Source organism: Balaenoptera musculus, chromosome 6 (assembly GCF_009873245.2).
Source record: "Balaenoptera musculus isolate JJ_BM4_2016_0621 chromosome 6, mBalMus1.pri.v3, whole genome shotgun sequence".
Lineage (NCBI taxonomy): Eukaryota > Metazoa > Chordata > Mammalia > Artiodactyla > Balaenopteridae > Balaenoptera > Balaenoptera musculus.
Window position 1 is genome coordinate 45264361 of NC_045790.1, and position 13114 is coordinate 45277474.

A 13114-nucleotide genomic window follows, 5' to 3' on the forward strand; every position below is an offset into this window, starting at 1 on the left:
TGGGAGCTCTGCATCATTAATGGAATTAAACATTTTGCAATTAATTTCAATTCTGTATGGTCAATTTGACTGAAGTATGGGATAGACTAAAATCTAACTTCATTACTTTGTGCCTCTTTGGCAACTACCAACTTGGCTTCACCTGCATAATGAGGAATTCTAAGTAGAAGAGAAAAAAAAATCCCCACTGCAGTTGTGAACAAATAGGGCACAGATATTGTGCTTTAAGTGATCCTTAAAAATACTTTCAACAAGTGAGCTCTGTGTAAACTCTCTTCTCTTCTCTGGTATCGGAAGCTGTGATCTGTGCCTTTAAAAAGATGGAGGAGCGCGCAAACCGTGCCTCAGTGCAGCAAGGAGGGATGAAACAGCTGGGGCTTGGGGAAGCAGCCAGGCTTCCATCAGTAATTTGGAGCGCTTGCCCTCCCTCCTGCTGCGTTAACAACTTTGCGGCTATGTACAGCTGTCAGCCCTGCTCTCATAATGATCAGTCCTCAGTTTTACCCACGCTGCCTTCTCTTCTCTTCTGCCCAGCCAGGGGCGGATTCCTAGCTGGCTTCCCAAACTTCTGTCCTCACTTGGTGTGCCTGGCTTCCTCCCTTGTGTCAACAAGTTCCAGCATGTGGAACACGAGTAAGAGCAAGCTTTCAATAAATATCCTTGGTGAGTAGAACTGAATTTCAAATAAATAGCAGAAAAAGTGCTACTAAAAAGGTGAAAAATGCCAGTCTTAAAATGGAATAATGCAGCCTAATGCAGCCACAGCCAGCAAATTTTATGATGGTTGAATTCTAGTGGAACATAGATTTCTTGACTGCTCATATTTGCATTTCTCTCAAATCAGAGAGAAGAGGTTCAAGTGAAAATAATATGTACTAAACTAAAGCAGGTACAAATAACTTCTCAGCCCAGCTTGGCTTTTTTCACTTTTAGTAATGAAATCTCCAGAGAGATTTATTAGTCTCAATATGAATGCAATTAAAAGGAGAGAATAATGGTGTAAAGGTTATATATCTTTAGGTGTGAACTATCTTGGATATGGATATCTATATACCATCCCATACTTTAATTCATTCAGTGTATGCCTTGTTGATCTAACTAGATTCATACTTACATGCGTAAGATTTAGTTGAATATAAACAAAATAGTCATGTGTATTCTACTCTAAAATCTCCAAGCATAGACCAGAGCCCCAAATTGACTACAGTCCAACTAAATAAAACCATATTCTTTATTCTTTTTTTTAATCATCTTTATTGGAGTATAATTGCTTTACAATGGTGTGTTAGTTTCTGCTTTATAACAAAGTGAATCAGCTATACATATACATATGTCCCCATATCTCCTCCCTCTTGTGTCTCCCTCCCACCCTCCCTATCCCACCCCTCTAGGTGGTCACAAAGCACCAAGCTGATCTCCCTGTGCTATGCAGCTGCTTCCCACTCACTATCCATTTTACATTTGGTAGTATATATAAGTCCATGCCACTCTCTCACTTCGTCCCAGCTTACCCTTCCCCCTCCCCATGTCCTCAAGTCCATTCTCTACGTCTGTGTCTTCATTCCTATTCTGCCCTAGGTTCTTCAGAACCTTTTTTTTTTTTTTTCAGATTCCGTAAATATGTGTTAGCATACGATATTTGTTTTTCTTTTTCTTACTTACTTCACTCTGTATGACAGACTCTAGGTCCATCCACCTCACTACAAATAACTCAATTTCATTTCTTTTTATGGCTGAGTAATATTCCATTGTATATATGTGCCATATATACACATATCCAGTCATCTGTCGATGGACACTTAGGTTGCTTCCATGTCCTGGCTATTGTAAATAGAGCTGCAATGAACATTGTGGTACATGACTCTTTCTGAATTATGGTTTTCTCAGGGTATATGCCCAGCGGTGGAATTGCTGGGTCGTATGGTAGTTCTATTTTTAGTTTTTTAAGGAACCTCCATACTGTTCTCCATAGTGGCTGTATCAATTTACATTCCCACCAACAGTGCAAGAGGGTTCCCTTTCCTCCACACCCTCTCCAGCCTTTATTGTTTGTAGATATTGTGATGATGGCCATTCTGACCGGTGTGAGATGATATCTCATTGTAGTTTTGATTTGCATTTCTCTAATGATTAATGATGTTGAGCATTCTTTCATGTGTTTGTTGGCAATCTGTATATCTTCTTTGGAGAAATGTCTACGTAGGTCTTCTGCCCATTTTTGGATTGGGTTCTTTGTTTTTTTGATATTGAGCTGCATGAGCTGCTTGTAAATTTTGGAGATTAATCATTTGTCAGTTGCTTCATTGCAAATATTTTCTCCCATTCTGAGGGCTGTCTTTTCATCTTGTTTATGGTTTCCTTTGCTGTGCAAAAAGGTTTCAAGTTTCATTAGGTCCCATTTGTTCATTTTTGTTTTTATTTCCATTTCTCTAGGAGGTGGGTCAAAAAGGATCTTGCTATGATTTATGTCATAGAGTGTTCTGCCTATGTTTTCCTCTAAGAGTTTGATAGTGTCTGGCCTTACATTTAGGTCTTTAATCCATTTTGAGTTTATTTTTGTGTATGGTGTTAGGGAGTGTTCTAACTTCATTCTTTTACATGTAGCTGTCCAGTTTTCCCAGCACCACTTATTGAAGAGCCTGTCTTTTCTCCATTGTATATTCTTGCCTCCTTTATCAAAAATAAGGTGATCATATGTGTGTGGGTTTATCTCTGGGCTTTCTATCCTGTTCCATTGATCTATATTTCTGTTTTTGTGCCAGTACCATACTCTCTTGATTACTGTAGCTTTGTAGTATAGTCTGAAGTCCAGGAGCCTGATTCCTCCAGCTCCATTTTTCTTTCTCAAGATTGCTTTGGCTCTTTGGGGTCTTTTGTGTTTCCATACAAATTGTGAAATTTTTGGTTCTAGGTCTGTGAAAAATGCCATTGGTAGTTTGATAAGGATTGCATTGAATCTGTAGATTGCTTTAGGGAGTATAGTCATTTTCATAATGTTAGTTCTTCCAATCCAAGAACATGGTATATCTCTCCATTTGTTTGTATCATCTTTAGTTTCTTTCATCAGTGTCTTATAGTTTTCTGCCTACAGGTCTTTGGTCTCCCCAGGTAGGTTTATTCCTAGGTATTTTATTCTTTTTGTTGCAATGGTAAATGGGAGTGTTTCCTTAATTTCTCTTTCAGATTTTTCATCATCAGTGTACAGGAATGCAAATTAATGTGCATTAATTTTGTATCCTGCTACTGTACCAAATTCATTGATTAGCTCTAGTAGTTTTCCGGTAGCATCTTTAGGATTCCCTATGAATAGTGTCATGTCATCTGCAAACAGTGATAGCTTTTCTTCTTCTTTTCCCATTTGGATTCCTTTTATTTCTTTTTCTTCTCTGATTGCCATGACTAAAACTTCCAAAACTATGTTGAATAATAGTGGTGAGAGTGGACAACCTTGTCTTGTTCCTGATCTTAGTGGAAATGGTTTCAGTTTTTCACTATTGAGAACAATGTTGGCTGTGGGTTTGTCATATATGGCCTTTATTATGTTGAGGTAAGTTCCCTCTATGCCTACTTTCTGGAGTGTTTTTATCATAAATGGGTGTTGAATTTTGTCGAAAGCTTTCTCTGCATCTATTGAGATGATCATATGGTTTTTCTCCTTCAGTTTGTTAATATGGTGTATCACATTGATTGATTTGCATATATTGAAGAATCCTTGCATTCCTGGGATAAACCCCATTTGATCATGGTGTATGATCCTTTTAATGTGCTGTTGGATTCTGTTTGCTAGTATTTTGTTGAGGATTTTTGTATCTATGTTCATCAGTGATATTGGCCTGTAGTTTTCTTTCTTTGTGACATCTTTGTCTGGTTTTGGTATCAGGGTGATGGTGGCCTCATAGAATGAGTTTGGGAGTGCTCCTCCCTCTGTTATATTTTGGAAGAGTTTGAGAAGGATAGGTGTTAGCTCTTCTCTAAATGTATGATAGAATTTGCCTGTGAAACCATCTGGTCCTGGGCTTTTGTTTGTTGGAAGATTTTTAATCACAGTCTCAATTTCAGTGCTTGTGATTGGTCTGTTCATATTTTCTATTTCTTCCTGGTTCAGTCTCGGAAGGTTGTGCATTTCTAAGAATTCGTCCATTTCTTCAAGGTTGTCCATTTTATTGGCATATTGTTGCTTGTAGTAATCTCTCACGATCCTTTGTATTTCTGCAGTGTCAGTTGTTACTTCTGCTTTTTCATTTCTAATTCTGTTGATTTGAGTCCTCTCCCTCTTTTTCTTGATGAGTCTGGCTAATGGTTTATCAGTTAAGTTTATCGTCTCAAAGAACCAGATTTTAGTTTTATTGATCTTTGCTATTGTTTCCTTCATTTCTTTTTCATATATTTCTGATCTGATCTTTATGATTTCTTTCCTTCTGCTAACTTTGGGAGTTTTTTGTTCTTCTTTCTCTAATTGCTTTAGGTGTAAGGTTAGGTTGTTTATTTGAGATGTTTCTTGTTTGTTAAGGTAGGATTGTATTGCTATAATCTTCCCTCTTAGAACTGCTTTTGCTGCATCCCATAGGTTTTGGGTCATCATGTTTTCATTGTCATTTGTTTCTAGGTATTTTTTGATTTCCTCTTTGATTTCTTCAGTGATCGCTTGGTTATTAAGTATTGTATTGTTTAGCCTCCATGTGTTTGTATTTTTTACAGATTTTTTCCTATAATTGATATCTAGTCTTATAGCCTTGTGGTCGGAAAAGATACTTGATACTGTTTCAATTTTCTTCAATTAACCAAGGCTTGACTTGTGACCCAAGATATGATCTATCCTGGAGAATGTTCCATGAGCACTTGAGAAGAAAATGTATTCTGTTGTTTTTGGGTGTAATGTCCTATAAATATCAATGACGTCCATCTTGTTTAATGTATCATTTAAAGCTTGTGTTTCCTTATTTATTTTCATTTTGGATGATCTGTCCATTGGTGAAAGTGGGGTGTTAAAGTCCCCTACTATGATTGTGTTACTGTCAATTTCCCCTTTTATGGCTGTTAGCATTTGCCTTATGTATTGAGGTGCTCCTATGTTCGGTGCATAAATATTTACAATTGTTATACTTCTTCTTGGATTGATCCCTTGATCATTACGTAGTGTCCTTCATTATCTCTTGTAATAGTCTTTATTTTAAAGTCTATTTTGTCTGATATGAGAATTGCTACTCCAGCTTTCTTTTGATTTTCATTCGCATGGAATATCTTTTTCCATCCCCTCACTTTCAGTCTGTATGTGTCCCTAGGTCGGAAGTGGACCTCTTGTAGACAGCATATATACAGGTCTTGTTTTTGTATCCATTCAGCCAGTCTATGTCTTTTAGTGGGAGCTTTTAATCCATTTACATTTAAGGTAATTATCGATATGTATGTTCCTATTACCATTTTCTTAATTGTTTTGGGTTTGTTATTGTAGGTGTTTTCCTTCTCTTGTGTTTCCTGCCTAGAGAATTTCCTTTAGCATTTGTTGTAAAGCTGGTTTGGTGGTGCTGAATTCTCTTAGCTTTTGCTTGTCTGTAAAGGTTTTAATTTCTCCATCAAATCTTAATGTGATCCTTGCTGGGGAGAGTAATCTTGGTTGTAGGCTTTTCCCTTTCATCACTTAAATATGTCCTGCCACTCCCTTGTGGCTTGCAGAGTTTCTGCTGAAAGATCAGCTGTTAACCTTATGGGGATTCCCTTGTATGTTATTTGTTGTTTTTCTCTTGCTGCTTTTAATATTTTTTCTTTGTATTTAATTTTTGATAGTTCAATTAATATGTGTCTTGGCATATTTCTTCTTGGATTTATCCTGTATGGGACTCTCTGTGCTTCCTGGACTTGATTGACTATTTCCTTTCCCATATTAGGGAAGTTTTCAACTATAATCTCTTCAAATATTTTCTCAGTCCCTTTCTTTTTCTCTTCTTCTTCTGGGACCCCTATAATTCGAATATTGGTGCATTTAATGTTGTCCCAGAGGTCTCTAAGACTGTCATCAGTTCTTTTCATTCTTTTTTCTTTATTCTCCTCTGTGGTAGTTATTTCCACTATTTTATCTTCCAGGTCACTTATCCGTTCTTCTACCTCAGTTATTCTGCTATTGATTCCTTCTAGAGAATTTTAAATTTCATTTACTGTGTTGTTCATCATTGTTTGTTTGCGCTTTAGTTCTTCTAGGTCCTTGTTAAGCGTTTCTTGTATTTTCTCCATTCTCTTTCCAAGAGTTTGGATCATCTTTACTATCATTATTCTGAATTTGTTTTCAGGTAGACTGCCTATTTCCTCTTCATTTGTTTGGTTTGGTGGCTTTTTACCTTGCTCCTTCATCTGCTGTGTATTTCTCTGTCTTCTCATTTTGCTTAACTTACTGTTTTTGAGGTCTCCTTTTCGTAGGCTGCAGTTTCATAGTTCCCATTGTTCTTGGTGTCTGCCCCCAGTGGCTAAGGTTGGTTCAGTGGGTTGTGTAGGCTTCCTGGTGGAGGGGACTGGTGCCTGTGTTCTGGAGGATGAGGCTGGATCTTGTCTTTCTTGCGGGAAGGACAGCGTCCATTGGTGTGTTTTGGGTTGTCTGTGACCTTATTATGATTTTAGGCAGCCTCTCTGCTAATTGGTGGGGTTGTGTTCCTGTCTTGGTAGTTGTTTGGCATAGGGTGTCCAGCACTGTAGCTTGCTGGTTGTTGAGTGGAGCTGGGTCTTAGTGTTGAGATGGAGAGCTCTGGGAGAGCTTTCGCCGTTTGATATTATGTGGAGCCGGGATGTCTCTGGTGTACCAATGTCCTGAACTCGGCTCTCCCACCTTAGAGGCACAGGCCTGACACCCGGCTGGAGCACCAAGACCCTGTCAGCCACAAGGCTTATGTCTTTTTTTTTCTGTCTTCGATTGCAAATTATGTAGAAGGCAGTATATCTTCCATGTTCTTGAATATCGTCTTGTTGCAGCTTCTCCTTTGTCTTTGGATGTGGGGTATCTTTTTTGGTGAGTTCCAGTGTCTTCCTTTCAATGATTGTTCAGCAGTTAGTTGTGGTTCCGGTGCTCTTGTAAGAGGGAGTGAGCGCACACCCTTCTACTCCGCCATCTTGAATCAACCTCCCATATCCTATATTCTTATGCTTACGTCTTGAAATTAAAAGTCCTTCTTAATTATATTTTCATCTAATTTCTCAAACTCCTATTAAATGCTTACCATGTGATAAGCATAGCTAAGCATTTACCCATACATTTTCTCATTTAAATCATACAGTAACCCTGGGAAGTTGGTATTATCACTTTAAATTCACCAACAAACACAAAGCTTAGAGAGATCAGGCAGCTATAAAGAACAGAACTGAAATTTTAACTTAGGTCTTCTGATTATAAGATTTTTCCACAGCTTAGTGTTCCTTTCCTAAACTTCTTGCTAAGTTCAGTTGGTAACTGTGGTTGTAAGGTATCGTCACCACTAATAATAATAACAACAAACATACAAAAAGAAAGTATCATTATAGAATACACTTTATAATATAAGATATTTTGTTCCCTCATATTTAAAATTGGGTCATGGATTTTCAAATAGAAAGTCTCCAAATCCAACCATTCTCATCATCATGTGAAAGCAGAGTAAAGGCAAAAGCCCAGCAAAGGCAAAGGCCTAGACCTTAAAGATAAACAGACACAACAAAATCTGGCTCTGCCTTTATTCACTATCTCTGTTTCTCTGGGTACAGTCACTTCACCTCTCAGAACCTCAATCTCCTCATCTATCAAATGGAAAAAGTAATTTCTCCCACAGGCTATTGACTCAAGGATTAAATTAAATAGCATATAAATTGCCCTAGTGTATGCCCAGAAAATCTTAGCTGATGTGGTAGACTTTCCATTTTCTAGGAGCAAGTTACCTGATTTGCAGAAAAACGTAGCTGATATGGTAGACTTTCCATTTTCTAGGAACAAGTTACCTGATTTGCAGGAAATCGTAGCTGATATGGTAGACTTTCCATTTTCTGGGAGCAAGTTACCTGATTTGCAAAATAAAGATAGATCAAGTTAAAAACATACATTCACACACATAATATATTATGTGTGTGCATAAATATGTGTGTCTGTGTGTGTAAATTAGGAGAAGACACATGATAGTTGTAGAATATGATGATAATTGCTGCCCCTGGGACCATATATGCAGTGCATTGACCTACAACTCCAGCCCCGCCAGTTGCAGCTTTGTCTGCTCAGCCTCCACCACAACTCCTTCCCTTCCTTCAATCTTGCTATCTCCCCACCCCACTGTGCTCTCTCTACCAATTCTGGTTAAGGCTACTCCTCTATTTTATAATAGCAGCTGGCTAGCCTGTCCAGTTATACAGCCATGGAGGTGATTAGGGCCCAAGTCCCCTCTGCACTCAACAATAGTTAATTTGCACACATGATACAGAGCTAATATGACTACGTTTACAGATTATTTGGGATTATTTGTGACCTTCCAACACCTTGCCCCACTCCAAGCCTCCATACAGAAACACACTTTTCTCTCAGTTAATTTATATTTGACTCATATCTTTCTACACCTTGCCTTCCAAGTGGCTTTTCAGCTTATGTCTCTAGACCCTTAATGACAGGGAAATAACTTCCTCTTGAAGATGCATCCTATTTAGATATTTTGATAACTCTGAAAATTTCCTTTCTCATGCTAAGACAAACTCTCCTTTTGGATAATATTAATCTGAGCTTTTCTTCCCTTTAATGATCCTTAAAAAAAAACTCTCACCCAATCCCTTTTCCATGAAGTCAGCTCTTCAGATAAGATTCTATATAAATCAGGTTGTACCACAAAGGCATTATGCTAAGTAAAAGATGTCAGTCTCAAAAGGGATCCCATACTGTATGGGATCACATACAGTGTGATCCCATTTATATGACATTCTGAAAAAGGGCAAAACCATAGGGACAGAAAACACATCAGTGGTAGCCAGGGGCTAGGATCTGGGGGAGGGAGGGGAGTGGCACTAGTGTCTGACCAGAAAGAGACAGCGTAAGGGAATTCTTTGGGGTGTTGAAATTAGTCTGTATCCTATTGTGTTGGTGTGTTAGTGATTATAATAATCTATGCATGTATTAAAACTCATAGAACTGTACACCAGAAAGAGGTGAATATGACTACACGTAAATTTTGAAGAATTACGTATATTGATCTCTTACTACGTGTCAAGTGCTTGTCATGATTCTTTCATTTTAATCTTCAAAATAACCCCACAAGATAGGTCATATTATTATCGTCCCTGTTTTACAAATAAATAAACAGAGGCACAGAGAGGTTAACTAACTTGCCAAGGTCACAAAATTTGATAGAGACAGAGCTTGGATTTTAACCCAAGCAGCCTGACTCCAGAACTGAATAGCTTCACCACTGTCCTATTCTGGCTCTGCAAAGAGAGTATATATCCTCTATCATATATCCTCTATCAATGAAACTACATGACCTCTTTGACAAGTAGAACATCAGCTAGAACTACATAAACACAATTAGCTTGAAAGTGGAGCAAAGCATGTGCCACCAAGACAAGTGTATTTCTTGGCCACAAAAAGTCTTAATTGCTGTTTTAATAACTAATATTTAAACTTTGCAATTTCCAGTTTCCTTTGAAAGAAAATGCCTTTTTATTAACACACTAAATAAATTTCAAAATCAACTTTCCAATGCCTGTGGACACTGGTGTGAAAATCTTTAAGTGTCCCTTAAGAAATTCTGATTCTGATGCAAAGAAAATAGAATATATCAATAGGGAGCTCAAATAAATTGTTTAAAAATTCAAAAATCTTATTCCACTCCTTCTCCCTCCCCACTTCCCCAAAACTAAATCCTTCCGGATATTTTTTGGAACTAAAACCTCTTAGTAATGAGACAAACGGATAAATACACCCACGTCTGGTGCCTTGTGGTCATTCTTACACATTCATTTAGGTCTTTCAGTGCCTGCAGTCTACATCCCCGCAAACTTCATTCCATACACTTTGCAAAAATAAAGCTATCCACTGCAGAAGTGATGCATGGCAAGCCTCATAATTCAGAAGCAGCAGCAGCTGGAAAGAGAAAACAAAGGGAAGAAATTATGATGGCTTTTAAAAACTGAGTTACAAAGAATGCCTAAATTTGGTAAGCACAATCTTGAGATAATAAATGTTGCTCGGTTTTGATGCAAAGAGTTGGTTAAAGAAAATCTGCTTCTGGATTTTTAATGTTCAGTTCTTGTTCATGATGGATTTAATCATTTCAGTACTATGCCCAAGACAGATTACATACACATTCATGCACACATTCTCTATCTCCAGGTAAGAATGATCTGAGGTCTATGTGACATTTCTGCCTTAGATCCACTTTCCCTGAAATATTCAAGAGTTTAATGGAGCCATCCTCAGCCCACTATCATCATCCTCCAAACACCTTTAGCCCAAACCCCCTTAATATACAGAGGCAGTTCTTCTAATAAATTCTACTATACCTTATGTAACCTACAATTAAATTTCGTGCAGAGTAACATCAAAAAGGAACCAAAGAGAGATCAGGGCAACACAGAACACATTATTTGAATTATCTGGTTGTCTTCTACAAAATTCCTTTAGCCATATTTATCTTTCAGGGCTACCATTAGAATCAAATAAGATGATGCTGACCTAACAAAGTTCTTGCCATGTAACTAGACAAGTGGCAGTTATAATTATGATCAAGGAAAGAAATCCTGCAGATGGAACAGTGTTCATCTATGGCCATTTGCAGCTTTATTTCACAATATTTCCTTAGGCAAATTTCTCTACTCCTTGCCTCAATATCAGGTTTGATCTTGTTATAAACTCATGGGCTTTTCAGTGTTAATTACTAGTTACCAACACACCTCCTATGGAATACAATGGTTTTGGGGTTATGAAATTAGGCTTGCTAGAGAAATGTTTAAGAGATGTGAAATGACTTTGCAACTTGATGCAGCTAAGCAGGGAGATTGCACAATCTTAATTCACAGGCGCAAGCACACACACCCACACACCCAGGAAGTGCGGGGGGTCTTGTGGAAATCAGTAGCTTATCTATTATGTGCACTCCGGAGCTGTAAACAAGACCATGTGAGGACTCAGCTAGAATGCTTCCTCTGAGTCAGTATTAAACAAACTTCCGAAATGTTAGAGAAGGAAATAAAGCCACTGTACCCTAAAGACACCCAGGACAGAGAGCTGGGGATGTAGAAGTTGTGTTCAACATTGTCAGAGACTGACTCAATACTTAAAGTAAGTTTTGTAATAAAAACAAAATGCTGCTTAATAATCAATAGCTAGTATGAATTAGAATAGGTTGTAATCTCCATATGGAGTGTCCTATCAGAATTTACATGACTTAATATGTGGAATGGCAAAAATTTTTTAAACCTTTGGTGTTTTATTCCACAAGAATGATAGCACAATTTTCTATTTGGTAATAATAACATTAGTGTAATGGTCTCAGTATAATTTTGGTTCAGAATGAATCAGAGGCAAAGATCTCATCAATGGTGAAAAAAATAAAACACCAGGAAAGCAAAGATTTTTCACAGACAGCATAGCCTGACACAGTGGAAGAGACACAGATGTTGAAATCAGAAGTAATTTGACTCTGCATTTGCAAGTTTTGTGATCTTGGGCAAGTTACATCTCCTTATTGAGATTCCATCTTCTCATCTATAAGATCATGACATTCATGAGGTTCTTATTAAGATCAAATTAGATATTAGCTGAGTAAGCACTTTGACAAATATGAAGAGCTCTACGAATATGAGAAATTATGATTCACTGCTTTAACCTGTAAATGCCCTCAGGTCAACAAAACAGAGTTAGAAAGAAATCAAGTTTAGAATACCCTGGAATTGTTTTTGCTTGAGGTAGATAATGAATACAATTTACATCCCTTTTGACCCGTAATACGTTTTGGTTTTAGGAAGGAAAAGAGGGATGTCACCTATAACTGGAAATCTGCAGTTATAGCTGGATACAGAGAACACAGCTCTTACATATAATTTTATTTGAGTCTTACAAGACTGCATATAGAAATCACAAATCACAAAATAAGAGGAAATAGTTAAAGCATTTTAATCCTTACCAATGTCCACAAAGTAGGATGTTTCATTAAGTGCTGTCTGGGTGCTCAGACAGTAAAGGACATTACCATTTCCGGCAACCCAAGGCTTGACCTCACACTTGGACTTCTGAAGGTAAACTTCCGGAGAGGAAATTAAATACAGAGAACCTCTTCCAGTTTGGAATACCAGTTCTGCCAAAAACACTTAAAGAAACATACAGATCTAAGTTAATTTTTAAAATTTTTACCCTAAAAAATATTAAAGCCACCAGAAAGGTCAATGTTTTTTAAAAAATTTATTTAGACTAGGAAGTGAAATCAAAATCAAACTATCCAAAATGTTTTTTTCTCCTTACCTATGTCCCTATAAAAATAGGCTCTAAAGTAAGATAGTTTCCTTCTTCCCTCCCTGCAATATTTTTACTTAAACCCTAAACTCCAGGCCTTAAAAATGAAAATATTCAACTGAAAGGAAAAGGAAGAACTATAACCATCATAATTTACATATATGATATATATAGATCAAATTAAACATGAAATTTATTCACCCCATTTTTATTTCACAAGCTACCTAGGATCATTCAAGCCTACTTTCTTCTCTAAGGTGTGTGTACCTTCTGGGTTCAGTGGATACTCTGAAAGGTCAAATAGAGTCCATCCTTTGAGCAGATGAGATGCTGTTCTATTTTTAAAAAACCTCTAGAGAAGGAAATTCCACAAGCTTCCCCAGTTACACATTCCAGTGTCTATCAAATCTCACTGTCTGAAAATTTTTCCTTTTCTCTTATCTAAATCCCTCATGCTGTAACCTAAGCCTGTTGCCTCCTGTCTGGTCCCTAACGGAGATGGTCATCATCCTTCATAGATCAACCTCCTCACACAAGGCTCTTCTGAAATTCTGTAACCAGAAACCACTTGATTTCTAACTCTCTTTATCACAGCTCTTTATCATTGTCGTTACTCACCTATCATTTTCTTCCAAGTTTTCTTCCTCCAACCTTGTATTCACTTCACAAAGCCTT

At 37.4% G+C, this 13114-nt stretch overlaps 1 long non-coding RNA gene across 5 annotated transcripts in view; it reads left to right on the forward strand.

The window, feature by feature from the left end:
• Window positions 1–431: 431 nt before the first annotated feature.
• The window catches only part of LOC118896650, a 127638-nt gene continuing 114955 nt past the window's right edge, over window positions 432–13114 (forward strand). For all 5 annotated transcript variants that reach the window (XR_005020232.1, XR_005020230.1, XR_005020229.1 and 2 more), the window contains exon 1: window positions 432–663. This is a non-coding gene — a long non-coding RNA (uncharacterized LOC118896650). The remainder of the gene's footprint in view (window positions 664–13114) is intronic.